The sequence below is a fragment of the Quercus lobata genome, chromosome 4, assembly GCF_001633185.2.
Source record: "Quercus lobata isolate SW786 chromosome 4, ValleyOak3.0 Primary Assembly, whole genome shotgun sequence".
Taxonomy (NCBI): domain Eukaryota; kingdom Viridiplantae; phylum Streptophyta; class Magnoliopsida; order Fagales; family Fagaceae; genus Quercus; species Quercus lobata.
This window is the reverse complement of record NC_044907.1, coordinates 6,006,200-6,023,240: the sequence shown is the minus strand read 5'-3', so window position 1 is coordinate 6,023,240 and position 17,041 is coordinate 6,006,200. Positions and strand designations below refer to the sequence as shown.

Here is a 17,041-nt window from a genome sequence, read left to right as displayed (position 1 = left end):
GTCCAGACCACAAACCTCCTCGAGGGCGTGAAAAGCCCTAACCACCCGCTGGCTAGAGACGGCTGTATCTCCTTCGGCCGGGCCATCGCTGGATGATAACCCGGTCTCAAGGTCACTAGACCTAACCTCAGACATCAATTCTCTCCCTCTTGAACCCTCAAACCAATTAAGCGATTGACGGAGTAAGGGCAACAATTCGCCCAAAACCACGCTCAGATTATTGCCTTCGTACACAAAATTCTCTAAAAACGGGTAAGTACCCAAGGACCCCCCTAGACGAGCAAAAAGGAAGGAGATCGACGGGCAGGCTATCTTAACCTCCAAACTATCAACCATGGAAAAGGCAGAAATCGGAGGGCAGAAAAATAAGGTACAAAACTAAAACCCCCAAAAACAAAAACAAGGACCAACAACAGAAAAGAAGCAAAAGGGGATAGCAGATCAGAAATTGGGCTACAGTAAAAGAAGAAAAGGAAGAAAGAAAAAGGAAAGAGAAACGTACCTCCAATGGTGGAACAGCAGAAGCACAAGCGCGAGAAAACTTGAAGAAGAAAGGAGGTCCCAAGAAAAATGCTCTGTAAAATCAGTCTGTCTTTGCTTTCTGAGAAGTAGAAGAAAAATCAAAGAGGAGAAGTTTTAAATGTGGGCCAAAAACGATTGAGAAAACCAGCGGGAAACCCAAGGGACATGCCATTAATTCCACAGCGCCACGTGGCCACGACTGCGTGTAGCGCCGCCACCAAGCATTAAAAGCGGAACAGAACCCCAAGAGTCACAAGATAAAACTGTTCATCTTCTGCGATCGTCCTGGCACGTCACCGACGACCACAGAACCTGGGGGGCAACTGACAGGAATGACGATTCTGTATCCAACTGACGAAGATAACATTATGGACGAAGGTAGCATCCTTGACGAGGTCATCAAAGCCACGAAGAAAGCCGTCATCACTGACGAAGGCAAGAGGTCATTCAATGCAATCAATCAATGGCCTGAGCAGTTACTAAGCCAACCAAGCAGACCGTTGGGAGTCTCTTAAAAGTCCCATTACTGGACCAGGAGCGTTACTTCAGAGAGCATTAACAGCCCCAATGGCTAGCCTCTAAAGCCTCAGGTATAAAATTCTCATACAACCAATAGAAGAGGATATATGCACAAATACTCTGAAATTATTATTGATTACATTATTGTGTCTGATTGTTATCCTAACTTTGGCATCGGAGACTTTGTGGCAGGCACCACACCGGTGGCCCTCATCGAGCAAATCATCACTTCCTACAAGGGATTCCGTCCGATCACCTTTACTGACGAACTTGTGTTCCATCATGTTGCTCAACACATTATTAATGGATCTATTTTCATAGAAATTTGTCAATGTATTTATTTGTATCTCAGATCTGGGTTTTGTTTAGTTGCTAGAAATATAGATCTGGATTGGTGGCTTCATCTGATTTTTTGTTTTTAGATTAATGGTTTTGTTTTTAGATTTATACGATACAGTAAAATTTAATTGTACTTTCTCCTCTTTTAAGTCTTCCAAAGGGTAAAGACTGTTGTTTCTTCTAACCCCCAAGTAATATTAATCAGTAACATCCAATTGGTGTGGGATTCTATCTGGTGCGTTTGATGTTTGTTAAACAAACAAACATTGTACTAGACCAGTAGGAGAACTTTCGTAAAATTGACTGGAAGTTCTCTCAATCTTATAGCTTGTTCTATTGCCATCGCCAAAATTGAAGCCATTGTTGCTTTTCCTTATTTCCCTTACTCAGAAAGTATTAACAAGTTCTTCATAGGGACATTCAAATTACGCGCAATAGCTAATCTAAGATTAAAAACAATAGATTTTTAATCTATTGTTTTATATGATGCTCCTCTTGATGAATATGGTAACTATATATATATATATATATATATATATATATTATTTTACATTAAGATTTTGATTTTTATACATAAATAGTTTTAAATAAGTTATATAATTCTTAATTTATCAAAATCACAGGAAATTTAAATCAACCAAAATGGGGACACTTGAAACAACTGCATGCGGTTTTGAAGTCAATGGAAATGACTCTTACTCATGGGAATGTTTCTACCATTGACTTCAACAATTCTGTTCTGGTAAGACACACACCATTTTAATTATTCAACATAAAAATCTGTATTTCCGTACAAAAATTTGACATATTATATATCTGAATTAGGCCACTATATATGCAACCAATGAATCTTCAAGTTGCTTTTTGGGGAATGCAAACAGTACCACCGATGCTACAATCAATTTTCAAGGGAATCAATATATGGTTCCAGCTTGGTCTGTTACCATCCTTCCAGATTATAAAAATGAAGGATACAATACAGCAGAGGTTATTTATATATAATATATACTATACCTGTTTTTTTTATTTTTTATTTTTTATTTTTGAGAATAAAAAATGGGAGTGTTTATGGTTATATTAAACCCAGCACACACGCTTAGGGATGTGATGCTCACCAACGGACTCTTGCTGGTAGCGAGAATCAAACTTGAGCGTGTTAGGCAGAGCGAATGAACCATACCCAGCTGAGCCAATCCCCCGTTGGCACCTGTTTTTTATTTATTATTATAAAGTGTTTATGATATAGTAAAAGTGTTTGCTTTAACCCTCCGTTATCTTTAACCTCCCTGCTCAAGTTCCATCAGGTCTGGTAGATATTCAAATGATCTTAACGATTTTGTCAACCCCCTCAAGGCTCTATAGATTTCCTCTCTCTCAGAATGCCTCTCATCTAAGGAATAGAACTCAACAACAGAATCGTTGACCTCAATCAAGCTACATCCTGGCAATTTTCTCAACCCTGTATCCCTCATTGAAACTTTTAGTCGTGCAACATCTTTCCATCTCCCAAGATCCCCATATATATTTGACAGCATAACGAAATTTGAGGGGTTCTTCGGTTCAAGTTTGATAAGCTGGTCAAAAGCCACTTCAGCCAACTCAGTGTTTTTGTAAATCCTACATGCCCCAAGTAAGGCAGCCCAAATAACAGCATCTGCTTCCATGGGCATCTTCCTCACAAACTCTATTGCCTGCTCTAAAAGACCAGCTCGGGCAAACAGATCAACCATACAACCATAATGCTTAATTTGAGGCACAATTGAATAATCATCAACCATTGACTGGAAATATGAAAAGCCATCTTCTACTAAGCCCATGTGTGTACAAGCGCTCAGGATACCTATGAGGGTGATTCCATCTGGTGTTTCTCCAGCATTTTTCATCTCACAAAACAGATTAAGGGCGTCACTCCCATGTCCATGCATTGCTATGCCATTGATTATGGTGTTCCACGTAATCAAATCCTTTCTAGCCATGCTCTTGAACACATCAACAGCATTTTCTATAATTCCACATTTTGCATACATGTCAATCAAAGCATTCCCAATGTAAAGATTTCCCTTATATCCATTAATCTCCGCATACGCATGAACCTACTTACCTAAATCAGGAGCTCCTAATCTTGAACAAGCAGACAATGCGATCACCAATGTGACATCATTAGGAAGCACATTACCCTCAATTAGCATCCTTTTGAATGTCTCCATAACTTCAAAGAATTTCCCATTTTGGGCATACCCTCCAATCAATCCATTCCAAGAGAAAATATTCCTCTCAGGCATCTCTTCAAACAACCTCTCACACGCCTCAACATCCCCATTATTCGCATAACCGTTCAACACCGTATTCCAAGACATCACATCTCGGTTAGGCATCTCATCAAAAAGCTTCCTTGCTGCTACCATATCACCCAATTCAATATAACCCGAAACCATAGTGTTCCACAACACAACATCTCGCTCGGGAGCCAAATCAAAAAGGCGCCGTGCAGAAACCATATCACGACACAAAATATACCCACTAATCATCGAAGTCCAAGCAACTACATTCCTCTCAACCATCTCACCAAACACCTTGTAAGCCTCTCTAACTGCTCCCCCGCCCGCATACATATCAATCAACGTAGTTCCCACAAATGGGTCTGCTCTAAACCCACCCTTTATTGCCACACATTGCACTTCCTGGCCTTCCAAATATGCATTAATTTTCCCACAAGATTTTAAAACAAGAGGGAAAGTAAAGCAATTGGGCATCACATCCAAGCTCTTCATATTACTAAACAAAACTAAAACTTCCCTATAAGACTCATTTTGAGCATACCCTTTGAACATTGCATTCCACAGCGCAATATTCGGCGGGTCAGGAATTTGATCGAACACTCTGCGTGCATAAGCCATTTTCTTGAGCTCAGCACAAGCTGTGATAAATCTTCTTGCGATGAAGTAGTAGTCATTATTGTGTAGGAAGCTGTGAGTAATTATCTGGGTTTGGATTTGTTTGAGTTGTTTTAGAGCCTTACATGATTGCAAGAGCGCAATGAGTTTTTCTTCGACAAGCCTTTGTGGGGGCTTTGTGGCTAAACTTATAAGCTGAATTTTCGATATTTTAGAAGCAGAAAGCTGGGTGTTAGTGTGCACTTACTGTCACGGCTTAACGAAGAAAGGAAGTGAATTTGACCCCTTTGATTCGGAGGAGAACTACAACTACTACAACTAATAGGATGGTCTGCTTGTGCGTCTCAGATTTCTGTGTTTTGGACATGCTTTGGTGAAGTGTAACAGTGAAATATAAATAAGAAATAGATAAATCTTATACATTAATATGTCAAATTTTAAGTTTTAAATTTGAAAAATAATTGGAATTTTATCTATTTGTGTATTCTTGAAAATTTATGAATATTCTAAAACTCCAAAATTTGCGTATTTTCTCATCTGATGTGAACATTTTTTTTTTTTTTTTTTGAGAATGAATGCTTCGATCTTTTATTAAGAAATCCCGACTAAATCAGCCTGATATGAAGAAAAAATATCCGATGAAACATCTTTCATCCATATTACACAATTTGGGATAGTAATAGCTAACTTCGCCAAATCATGCGCTACTTGGTTGTCCTCTCTCTTTGTATGAGAGTAAGACAATAAAGAAAAAGCTGAAGTGAACCTGTAGGCATCCTGTATCAATAGACCAAATGGAGCAAGTCCAACGTCCTTGGTTACTAATGCCTTAATCACCAACAACGAGTCTCCCTCAAGAACAGCTTCCGAGATGCCCACTTCCCTAGCAAACTCAAGAGCCCTTGTGGCTACCATGGCTTCAATTTCTATTGGCTGGAGAAGTTGGGGGATTTTTTCTAACATGGTTGCAATCACTAAGCCTTCTCTGTTTCGAACAATAATTCCCACACCTGAATAGTTTTCTTCGGCAAAAACAGCTCCATCAAAATTAATTTTGAAGATATCCAATGGAGGTGGCTTCCAACGTGTTCTTATGCGTGGTCAGCTAGGTGGTGGCGGCGGTAAGATGGCTTGAAATTCTGAATATCTCTTAGCTACTAATTGAGAAAGATGGTTTAAGGAGCAACATGGCTATTGAGAGCACACCTAGTTCCTTTGAGTCCAAATGGTCCACACCGTGAAAACAAAGAGAGCTGGCTTCTGCTGATGATCAAATAACCAAGCCATCAATTCACTAAAGCTAGAAAAAGAAGTCTGATTCTGAAAATTCCATGTGATGTCCTTATCCCACACACAATCTAGATTTTTACAACTCCATACTGCATGAATCATATCTTCCACTTCACACCTACACCGCTCACAGGTCTAATCCGTGATAATTGTTCTTTGCAAAAGATTTCTCTTTGATAGAAGAGAGTTTCAGCAAGCTCTCCAAACTAAATTCTTCACTTTATTCAGACATGCCAATGCCTAAAATTTCTTCCATAAGCCTTTTTCATGGTCAGGCCAAGCCTCCATTTGAGAGCCACCCTTTGCTTCCTTCAAAAACTGATACCCCAGCTTGCAACTAAACTTCCCATCCTGTGCTGGTGGCCAAAATAGTGAGTCCTCAATAGTTCTTGAGCCAATGGAATTTTCTTAATTTCTTTTGCTTCTTGCGGTGCAAAAATTCGATCTACCATGTCAGCATTCCATGTGCGTGTCCTTCATCTATCAAACAATCCACTGTAGCTGCCTCCATAGATTCCACCATCGAAGATGCTACCTTTGTTGGGTGCTTTCGTGGCAGCCAATAATGTTGCCATATCTTGATAGATTTCCCATTGCCTACCCTCCAACAAGCTCCCTCTAGGACAAGATCATGACCTCTCAAGATGCTTTTCCAAGCATATGATCCTAAAGAGGATTCTTTTCCATCTATTAGAGAACCATGAGGAAAAAACTTCACCTTGAACACTTTATAAAAGAGAGAGTCCTTATTATGGATAAGACACCACGCTTGCTTTGCTAAAAGGGCATCATTAAAGTGAGCCAAATCACGGAAGCCCAATCCTCCTACCATCTTAGATTTTGTTAATTCACTCCATCGAAGCCAATGAATTTTTCTTTGATCTCCCCTTTGGCCCCACCAATATTTTCTTATCATAGCCTCAATATCATCACAAAGCCTAATAGGAAGTTTAAAGCAACCCATGGCATAGGTAGGAATAGCTTGGATTACAGATTTAATGAGTACCTCTCTACCGGCTTGTGATAACAACTTGCTCTCCCATCCTTGAAGCTTTCTCCATACCCTCTCTTTTATATAATCAAAGCTCGCCTTTTTCCCCTACCCACAAAAGATGGCAGCCCCAAATACTTCTCATTGGATTTAACATCTTGAAGTTGGAGAAGATTCTTGATATTTGCTTTTGCTTCTTCCGATGTAGACTTGCTAAAAAAATTGTAGTTTTGTCTTTGTTGATCTTTTGCCCCGACAAAGACTCATATTCAACTAGCTACTTCAAAATATTATTACAATCCTCATAGGTTGCCCTACAAAAAAGCAAGGTATCATCTACAAAAAACAAGTGGGTTAATTTTGGGCCTCTCTTACATAAGGAAAAATCTTTAAGATCACCAGTTCTCGCTGAGTGTTTAATGAGAGCATGTAGACCTTCCGTACAAAGGAGGAAAAGGAAAGGAGAGGGGATTCCCTTGCCTTATACCTCATTTGGGATAAATCATTCCCATGGGTCCTCCATTCACCATAATGGAGTATGTCACCATTTTTACACAACTCATAGCAAGAGCAATCCACCTAGGGCAAAAACCCATTCTCTCCATAAGTTTCTCCAAATAAGCCCATTCAACCCTATTATAGGCCTTACTCATATCTAGTTTTATAGCCATAAATCCATATCTACCCGAGCTATGGTTCTTCATATGATGGAGAGTTTCAAAGGAAACCATAATATTATCTAAAATGAGGCAATCTTTAGAAAAAGCATATTAGTGTTCAGTAATTAGGGATGGAAGGAATTTCTTTAGTCAATTTGCTAGGACTTTAGAATATATTTTGTGGAGAACATTACACAGACTAATAGGCCGAAACTCATACACTAGTTCAGGGTTATCAACTTTTGGCACAAGAGTAATAAGAGAATGGTTTATAGGGTTGGGTGAAGTACCTATGTTTAACCAAGAGAGGACTGCATTGGTTACATCATACTTCATAACCTCCCAAAAATGTTGATAGAAGAGTGGAGACATTCCATCGGGACCCAGAGCCTTTAAAGGTGCCATCCGATTTAAAGCTTCCAACACTTCCAATTTTGAAAAGTCACTCACCAAATCTGCATTCATGTCCTCAGTCACTGAACATGGGATTTTCTTAAGAACCTCAATAGTAAGGCTTAGGTTTGAAGAGGAGAAAAGCTTTTCATAGTAATTTGTCAGCTCCAACCCCATTTCCTCGTGCTCGATTAACCACTCACCTCTATCATTTTTTATCCCCCTAATTAAATTCTTCATGAACCTCTTTGTTGCCTTGCTATGGAAAAAAACTGTATTACTATCTCCTTTACTAAGCCATAAGACTCGTGATCGTTGACACCACATTCTAGCTTCTCTATCTAGAAGGATATTTATTTTAGCCTTGAGACCCCTAACCCAAGAGTTGTTCTGACTGACTATTGCTTCATTTTCGGCCACCACAAGCAATTTCTTTTTCTCTACTAATTCCTTTCTCACATGTCTGAAATTATGCTTGCTCCACCAAGTTAAATCCTGTTCACAATTAGCCACCTTTTTCAAGATAGTTAGGCCTGGGTTTGGCTCATAAGTATTACCCCAAGTTGCTTCAATAGTTTCACCACAAGAGGGCTCTGACAACCACATTTCCTCAAACCTGAAGCATTTCTTCTATTAGGCTCCTCCAACCCCAATAAATTTACCCAAAGGGTAGAGTGATCCAATGACATAGATTGAAGGTGATGGATTCTAGTTCCCGGAAATTTATGAAACCAAGAATTAGTAGCCAAGCATTGATCTAATCTTATTCTAACAGAATGACCATCATCAAAGTGTCTTGCCCATGTAAATTTTGAACCTACAAATCCCAAATCCATGAAGCCACACTCATCAATCACATTTCTAAATAAATGCATTTGATTGTGATCTATCCTCGGGCTGAATAATTTCATTAAAATCTCTGGCATAAACCCAAGTTCTGTTCTGCCTTGAATTCAAAGTCCTCAACTTGTTCCATGCTTCAAATCTCCTTAAGATCTCGGGTTCCCCATAAAAGCCAGTAAATCTCCACTCATTCTCGGAGTTCCCATTGATAATAGTGTCAATATAATACCTGTGTGAATCTATACAGTAAGGTTCACAGTATTCTTCCAAAATAACACTAAACCACCACCTCTATTAACCCTCGACACCACCCACTTCTGATCAAAATTAATTTTACTTAACATACGATCTAGCCTTGCATCATCTGCTCATGTTTTGGCTATAAACACAAAAGAGGGATCTTTAGCCCGTATTAAAGTAATAAGCTCATTCTCTGTATGCAGGTTCCCAAGCCTACGACAGTTCCATAATAACAAACTCATTGCTTCTGGCAGGGCTGGATCCTAGCCTCCGCCAATATCTTCTTCTTGGTTGTGCCTACCTGAGAAACCTTCCTTTTCTTTGGTAACTCAAGTAGGCTTTCTGTTTCCCCAGCCACACGTTTCTCCCCTACTAATTCAGTTATAATTGTGTCTATCCTTATCTCAGTTCTAGCAACTCTTTTCCACGAGCCTTCAGCATGCATGGGTCTGTTTTGATTATTAGAAATCACAGCTAGAGGGGCACGTGGTAAGGAAGGGTTAAGTTGTGCACGTGCTTGTGAAAGCATCTCATTAGAATCCTTAATAGAAGGTGATTCTATAATATTTTCCTTACCTAAGCATGCTCTGTTCTCAGCAATATTCGAAGCCACCAAGTCAAACTTACAAATTTCCTTATTAATATCATCTATTACCTCCTCGAAATCACCGGCTAGCTTTTTTCTCTCCATAGAATCCGTCAATTTTGAACTTTTGAATTCCGTAACACTCCCTGACTCTTGTGGCACCATATTCTCCATATTTATCTCCTGAAAATTCAGAGCAATATTTGCACAAGGAAAATTACTAACACTTTCCTTATCGGGTCGAATAACCTCCAGTAAAGGTCTACCTGAACGGACCACCACGATGGGAGGCTTCTGAGCCGATTTGCTGTTTGTTGTCGACGCACCCGATTTCCTGCTAGCAAAAAAACTAGGAACTTTAACCATATTTCTCCTTGTCGACACAAACGGCGCTGCCTTGATCAAGGATCCAAATTACTTTGACTCAGTTTTCAGGCTTCCTTCGCTCTCAATCCAAAGAGCACAATCACGATCATTGTGTGTTAAGCAGCCACACCAATAGCACAGATTGGGGAGTCGTTCATATTTGAAAGACACCCATAATTCTTTGCTGTTGTCAAGTGAAATTATCCGCCCCTTGCACAAAGGTTAAGTAATATCCATTGAAACTCTAACTCTCATAAAATCTCCTTCTGATTCAGAATCATTAGTCGAGGCATTAATCCTCCCTGCAGCCTCACATATTTGTTCGACCACTTTTCGTCTCCGAAATCTCACCAGAAGGTCGTGCATTTGCACCCAGAAAACAGCTCTATTAAACTCCATATCCCCAACGTCTGTATCTCTATCATAGCATTATAATACCACGAGATGTTTATCAAAACTCCATGGCTCGGCATCAATAACTTTCTCCATCTCTTCCTTATTATCAAAATTAAACAAAACCACATGATCTCCCTCCTTTTTGATTTTAAAACCATTCATTGATCTCCATAATGGTGTGAACGTTTTGGCTATAGCATCTATGTTGAGAGCACGCTTTGTCAAGAATTTTGCAGCTAATACATACTTTGTTGCTGCCTGTTCTTCTGAAATTCGAAGGTTTGACCCTTTGAAATCCGATAGTGTTAAACAACTCCATGATCACGTAAGGTCCTCCATCCTAAGGAATAAAGAAAAGAAAAATGTTTCCCAAAACCCTAGAAGAAAAAACCACAAAGCCTCAAGGCAAACTTGTTGCCTTGGGGGACACAAACGCCTTCAAATAAGGGACTGCTATTCTACAACCTAGGAGAAGATGGAGACCCACCTTTCTCTAGCGAGGAGAAATGTTAATTAAGTTTGTCTATCTGATGTGAACATAGATCCTATTATTTAATTAGTGAAATTTACTATTACTAGTATTATTTCCGTGTGAGCTTGATGAAGATTATTTTTTTAAAAATAATTAAACAAAATAATTAAATAAAAAGTAATAATAAATTCTAAAATAAGTAAGTAATTTTAATTTTAAAAAATTTACTTTAAGTTTCGATTGTGTAGAGTTTGGACATTATTAGTGTTTATCTAATTTTATATTTTAAAATTCTTTTTTTGCTTTGCGTTAATTTGTTAATATGAGATACAGAATGAATTTGATCATTTCTATTTGAGTTATGCCATAGCCAACATAAATAATAATAAACAAAATAGTTCTTCAATACATTTTTTTTTCCTAATGATAGTCTAATTAAAAAAAAAATCAACACACTCAAAAATAAAATATAATAATCAAAACCCAAAATAAAAACATACACAAAAGAGTTCAAAAATTGAGAATTAAAAAAAAAAAATTTACATAATAGAATCAAGAACTTAAATCGGTGTCCATTGTTTTGCTTCTTTATCAATGGCGGCTCTAAGAATATTTTCTAAAGTGGTCATTTAAAAACTTAAATTACACAAAATTTAATTAAAAGAGAACTTCATATATTGATATATAAAAAAAAAAATGCACACACATAAATACATAAAGTCTTACAATTTCTTTCTAAAATTTTTTTTTCTTGAAATTTTTGAATGATAGTTTCATTACCAATGTTGCAAGTTACATATCTATCAAAATTTTAATTAGATAAAAATTTTCTTGGGATTTTTGTTTATGTTTGTAAGGACCTAATATATTGTTAAGGAGATTAAAGTTTAAGGACAAAGTTTGGCTACAAAATTAATTGTACCCTAAGGTTACAACTCTCATTAAATAAATTAACATGACCACATATTTTGAAAATCAAATTGTTAAATTGCATGTTCTTTATGTTCTTAAAACACATATCAAATTTCATGTCAATCATCTGTTATTTACTTTTGATCCATAAATTTAATTTTTATGTGTAATTTTAGATTACAAAAACTCAAAATTTAAATATTTAATTGATGATATAGCTATTAATCTTTGATCTTCTTGAAATTTTGCAAGTATGAAGGATATAAGAAAAAAATGTAATTTATTTGTGGATTTTTCAAAATTCATGTATAATAATAAATAAATAAAATTGAGTAGAGTTATAGTCTTAGTTTAAAACCAAGTTTTTTTGAGGAAGAGTTTAAAACCAAGTTCGTTACCAAATTTTGTCCATAATTTAATTAAGTTGGATCTAACAAAATTTAGGGTGGTCACAAATATTTTTTAAGGATTAAAAAAAATCATAATTTGAAAATTTTATATATAATATTTTTTCCAGGTCAGGGTAATCCTTTGACCACCTTGATTTGAGCGTGGAGCTGCCAGTGTTCTTTATAGTAAACTTCATTTGGCATAATTATATCCTTCACGCAAATTCATTGATAAAAAACAATAAGTAAGCTGAATTTATTAAATTAAAACAATAAACATTATGAACAATAAGTGTAAGTTGCAAATTTAGAAGTAAAGAACAATAAGTACGCTGAATTTAATAAATTAACTCAATAAGCGTGATGAACAATAAGCGTAAGTTGCAACTTGGAAAAAAAAAGTGAAAAAAATACAAAAATGTGGAGTGTAATATGTGGGATTTAATTATATGGATGATTTTATTGGTTAAGAGTGATTATATCAAAAAGTCATGACTTAATATATAAGTAAAGAACAATGAGTAAGCTGAATTTATTAAATTAAAACAATAAACGTGATGAACAATAAGCGTAAGTTGCAACTTGGGAAAAAAGTGAAAAAAAAATACAAAAAAATGGGGTGTGATATGTTGGATTTAATTATATGGATGACTTTATTGGTTAAGAGTGATTATATCAAAAAGCGATGACTTAATATATGTGTATATATATATATATATATATATATATTTGTTCTTAAATTTTGATAAAAGACTATTAGTTGGAGCAGAATTTAAATTTCTAAAACTTAAATGATAAAATTTTATCTAAATTAAATCATTTTTAAATCTTATCCCTTAGTCAAGAGTCTTTTAGATTAATATCCTAATAAAATATTAATTTAATAAGATGCTACTTGTAAAAAAAAAAAAAAAAGAAAAAATAAAAATGTGAGTTGTGCGGCATTTAAGTTCAGAAAATTTTGATAGCAGACTTTTAGTTTTATTTAAATTAAACAATTGTTAAATATTATTCCTTAATTTGAGGAAATATATTATAACAAATAATATAAATTAATTTACTAATTAGTTGTTCTTAAGATGTTAATAATATACTTTTAGTTGGAGTGGAAGTCAAAAGGTTTTTTTTTTTTTTTTGAGAAACAAACACACACACACACAGGGGAGAGGGAAAGGAGTTCCAACACAAAGACACACTACAACTCCACTCAAAAGTCATGGTAACTTTTAAGGGAGGGTGGGTAGAAGTCAAAAGGTTTAACGTGGGTTTTTGTCTAGAATTCAAGTTTAGAATTTTTTATAATAGAGTTTTAATTTAAATATAATTTAAAATTGTTGAAGTTTAAATGATATGTTTGATCTAAATTAAACAATTGCTAAATATTATCCCTTAATGTGAGGAATCATATCATAAAAAAAAATATTAATTATTTGTTCTTAAAATATTAAAATAGATTTTAGTTGGAGTAGATGTCAAAACATGTTTTTTTTTTTTTTAAAAAAAATTTTTAAGAAAGAAAACATGGGTTTTTTTTTGGGATTAAAGTATAGAATTTTTTATAATAGACTTTTAGATTGATTAGAATTTAAATTTTTGAAGTTTAAATGATAAATTTTTACCTAAATTAAACAATTGTTAAATATTATCGTTTAATTTGAGGAAATATATCTTTCACATACAATCCATCCATGTCTATTATCAAAACCTCTGACAAGCTCCAAGGCACCTCCTTGAAGGTTTCATTTGCATCCTAAACTCATTAGGATGGAAGGTTTTGTGGTTTTAGACTTTGATCACACATTGTTGATAACACTAGAGAAAATCTCACTCTACATACCCACGGGTTCGAGTTTGTAAGGATCTATATATACTATGTTTTAAATTAAGGTTTAGAAAACAAGACACTTATTTCAAATTTAATATGTAACTAAATTAAAAAAACAGTCTTCGACTCTCGATTGAATGAACTTCGATCAAGGGTAACTACAGCTCTCAATCAAGTATTTTCAAAGTGCGGCTCTCGATGAATTATCAGTCAAGAATGCACAAAACGTACTTCATTGAGTTGCTTCAATTAATACAACTTGATTTTAAATACTTGAGCAACTTTTTAGTTTTTACAAAAAAAAAAAATAGTTTTTATATTATATTGTCCAGAAATACTACCAATCTAAAATCTAACAGTAAGTACCATGCATGGATCATAATATAATTTATTAAAACAATGTCACAAAATACACTATGCATCATGTAGGACATTGGTTAGTTAGATACAGACGAATGAATGTCTAATAGAACCTCTCCTAGCTTCAAACTTTTTTTATCCATATCCCAAGCTTCTGTTGCAGCAACAGTTGTGCAAGCCAAGAGTCCAAGTCAAGGTTGTTGTCTGAATCATAACATTGTCTCTGATCTGTTTGGTTGTGTTTATGAAATGGCAGTCAATTCGAGAACAAGGAAAGAAAAAATGATGTCTGGGTTATAATTCTTCTCTGCCTTTTATTCATTGCTTCTGCTCTTTAAACACACATGGTTTCAAAAGATAATGACCAGAAAACTAATCTGATCTCCTATCTAAAAGGAGTTCTTATTTGAATTCAAATGAGGCATTAACTTTAGCTACTCAGCTACTGCTACTCGCTTCATGTTCTGGGATTACTTTCACCTTGAAATCTCTGTTATCCTTTGCTATGTCATCTAGTTTCTTCCTCACTTCTGTTAGAGATATATATTAGACATATTAGCCCAATGTAATAGGCCCAAGCCCATTCCTGCTTGTACTAGTAGTCTAGGGTTTAGTCGCCTATATATACTCATGTTAGGGTTCATTGTAACACAGGAGGTTATTGTACTACACTCTCATACAATAAAGGTGTAGCCCTTAAGGGATTCCTCCGTGGTTGTAGGCCATCAAGGCTGAACCACGTAACCCTCGTGTTCTCGATGTTCCTCTGCTATGCTTCCCCTTCCGCATATTTTCTAACATACACAACATGGTATAACACATCGCGTTGCTAATATTTAACAACTTCCTCTATCTTACCGCTCATCTCAATCCGAAGAGCAATTGGGTTTGAATTTGAAAAGAAAGTGCGTACCTCTTTTATGACTTTGTTCCCCCTCCTTGCTCTTTGTCGTGAAGCTTTAGTGTTGAATTCTATCACCAACTCTTTTATTTCTTTAACTGCGTCCTCTAGCTTATCGATCAAGTCCTTGACTTGATGGCTATAACTTTGTTGCTCCTCTGCATCCTTAAGTACAGCTTCGATTCTAGAAACTGTTTTGTCGAGTTTGTCAAGCTCCTTTTTGAAATCGCGGATTTTTCCAATCTCTTGTAAAATCTGAGAACCCAAATTTTCAATGATCGTTTGTACAAGACCAGAGATGACTGATTCCGCCATTAATTTCTTCTTAGTTGGAAAAAAAGATCGCTGAAAAGAGTGACAGGAAAGCTAGCGGGGGGCTTTAATAAAAGTGCTTCAATGTTGATGAAGATGAAGGTAATGTTGCTGTGAAGGTGCGGACTGCGGAGTCACCATTAGCAGTTCTTCTTGTTTTTGTAGTGCTTATCCTAGAACAATATTCATGTTCATGCATAGGAAACAGTGGGAGCTGGAAACTCACAAGTACTTTCATATATGAGAGTGATAGGCCTTTTCTGCACCATGTACGACCCAAAATTTTCACTTGCATTTCATCACTGAAGTTGACGTTTAGTCATGTTCATGAATTTCTTTTTTTGTTGAAACTTAAGAAATGAATTTCATACTCAGTTTTGGACAGAGTCATATTTACTAATTCAACGGCTTACGAATTCAATGAGTGAATCGAAGGCCAAATGTCACATTGTTCTGCCGTAAACAAGTCTAAATGTCCACTTCTGTGATGCAATTGCAATCCAAAAATTGGGCCGGGTCATTGCACGCCTAAGACCAAAAAATTTAGTGAGCTTTTTTAATATTACTAAGTATTAATTAAATATTATTTAGTTGACCTTTTATTTTATTAAAATCGTTCTTGTTTTTTGAGATGTAAAATTGTTAATTAAGTTTATTTATTTATTTATTTACATCTCATTCACAAGCTGTTTGGAAAATTTTGTCAATGATTATTTGGCACACTTATAACAATTTTTTTTTTTTTTTGGTGAAATAATTTATAGTTTCAATTGAGTTTGATTTATATTGGCTCAATATTTTGGGAACCTTCTTGGAGAGGGAAAAATGCAAAACAAACCTACATTTTTTTCTTTAAAAAAAATTATCATTTTACAATATTAAGACATTATTATACAATTTTTGGGGTCTTTTGCTTAAGCAATTAAGGCCTTAAAATTATACAGGAGTGCTTGTATAATAGAAAAAGCACCACATTTAGGCAACCCAGCCTGAAATTCATCCATATTAGGCCATTCAAAGTTGTATCAAAATATATTATATCTATAGTAATAATGTAAATTTACACTGACACTATTCATTTTGTATTTAGTTTGTTATTCTTTTTTTACATATCCCAAGAATGAAGAGAAAGAGTGGGTGATGGTTGCTGTGTATAAAGAAATAAAACAATTTTAAAAAATTAAGAAAAATTAATATTTTAATAAAATGTAATCTAAAATAATCTGACATGAGGTGTTTTGAAAAGCAAGTATGTAAAATAGAAAAAATAAATTTTTATACTAATATAGACATAAATTTTTGCACGAGTCGATGTAAATACTCTTTTAGTGGTCTATAATACAAAATTAATAGCAGAGAAGATCTGTTTGCAACTGAGCGAAACCTTAAAGGATATTTTTGCAATTTTAGCCTTATATGGTATGCATCTTGGATTTGGCCCGTTTGGGAATAAACCAATAGTTGGTTTCTAAGTTCTTGTAGCGGAAATTGAAAAAACCCATCTTGAACGGCCCAAATGAGAGAAACCCATCCTAACCAGATCAGAAATCCAACCCGTTTTGATCACAAAATCCAGGAGGCTCCTTCACAATGCCACAATTGTCAATTGTAGAGAGCACCAAGACCAAGTGCCATCTTGTTAAATATTAATCTTGGGTAAGCATCTTTTCCAACCACGTTTAGAAAAAATTCAGTTTGGATGCAGAGAAAATCTCAGGCAAAATGAAAACAAAACAAGATAATTAAAATCACATTTTGTTTTATGCTGTGATGAGTTTAAGCAATTAAAATCGACTATTAATTAAGATGAAAAATATATATCATTAATCTCT

General features: G+C 35.4%; 1 pseudogene; it reads right to left on the bottom strand.

Moving 5' to 3' along the window:
• Positions 1-2,207: 2,207 nt before the first annotated feature.
• Positions 2,208-4,569, bottom strand: LOC115987487 (annotated as a pseudogene).
• Positions 4,570-17,041: the final 12,472 nt, after the last annotated feature.